Genomic DNA, 1,675 nt, shown 5'->3' with positions numbered 1-1,675 from the left:
GTATGCACACGATAAGCAGTTAAGCCCATACATGTTAGGCTAATGGCTTTGATAACTTGGAAGGTTCCTCTTGAGTGCAACCGGTAACCCAGGGTATACCTCTGACTCCTGTCTGAACCGCATACTCAGTCCTGGCAGCTCACTTAGGCCCTTGGGAGCCTTAAAAACTACCAGTGCTCAATCCACCCCTAGATGGTCACATTATACTGATTTTGGATGCAAAAAGAAAAACTTCAAAGCCAATGGGCAATTGGATCTTCATGTGGGTCCCATTGTAAGTTGAGCAGGTGCTGTCTATGACATGGACTTTGTTTCTTGCTTTCGATCACTTCCCCCTAACAGGGCTGCCTTGCCTGGCCTCAGTGGATGAGGATGAGCTCAGCCTTGATGTAACTTGATGTACTGGGGAGGGTTGATGTGGGGGCCTCCCTTTTTCTCAGGAGAAGGGGAGAGGAAAATAGGAGGAAGAGGGTGGGAAAGAGAGACTAGGAGGAGAGGAGGGAGGAGAAAGGAGGGAAGGGGCTACAATTAGCATGTAAAGTGTATATATAAATTAAAAATAAATTAAAAAAAAACAGAAACCCATACAAATAAAATGAAAATAAATAATGAGTAAAGTTACTGCTTCTGGGTAGACAGGAGTCCAGGAAAGGTTTTTTTGGCCTAGACTTACCACAGACTCGCTTAGGGCTAACGAAGAAAGTAGTGTCTCTGGACCCAACAAGCAGACTGGCTCCCAGGCAGCCTGTCAGAATTGCTTTGTCTGGCATTCTGCACTTGGGTGCTCAGGTGCAGGGTTCATGCAGCCCTGTATAAGGGAGGGCAGACAGGGGCCTTCTGTCTCAGCATGTCTACTCAGCTCCAGGCTGCATGTTTCCCCAGAGGAAGAAATGCATTTCATTCCTTTCTGCCTCGCACTCTACAACCCATGTTGGATTAAGAAGAAAGCGAGGTTCGACACCTCCTACTAGTGTTAGGGGATTTCTCGCTCCCTTCTTCTTTGTAATTCTTCCCTCTTAAGTTTCTGTATGGAGGTAAAATTGGTTCAAACGACTCATTCAATGAAAAGATAGCTAGACTCAAATTCTATGAATAGAGTGAGTTGAGGGGATAAATATTTGCTATTTGAAACTGCTTAAAACAAAGTGCATTTTAGGTAGGTGTGGTGGCACAGGCCTATAATCCCAGCTACTCTGGGAAATGGAGCAGGAGGACCCCAAGTTCAATGCCTGCCTGGTTTTTTTTTTTTAGCAAGACCTCGTCTTGAAATACTGAATGTAAAACAAACCTTCAAGATATCAAATGTAGCTCAGTGGTAGGATCATTTGCCCTTGCTAGCCTGGGAGGCCCTAGGTTCAGTTCCTAGTAATAAAAAACAAAAAGAGGCTGTGACTGTTCTCATCATAACAAAATGGTAAGTATATGGTAGACATATTAATCAGCCCACATCATAAACACATATCAAGACGTAAATTTATATTTAATAAATATATGCAATTCTTGCTTGTCAAGTGAAATAAATTTTTAAAAATTGAAGAGCGCATCTCCCCCTGAATGTGAGGAAACTAAGGGCACATCTTAGACACATCATTGTACATTTGGGCGGAGCCCAGCGTGTTACAGTGAAGGGAGCAGAACAAGACCAGTTGATTCCAGGCTCAACTCCATACAGTTC

This window comes from Acomys russatus, chromosome 24 (assembly GCF_903995435.1).
Source record: "Acomys russatus chromosome 24, mAcoRus1.1, whole genome shotgun sequence".
NCBI lineage: Eukaryota > Metazoa > Chordata > Mammalia > Rodentia > Muridae > Acomys > Acomys russatus.
The sequence above is the reverse complement of the archived record's forward strand: the minus strand, read 5'-3'. Positions refer to the sequence as shown.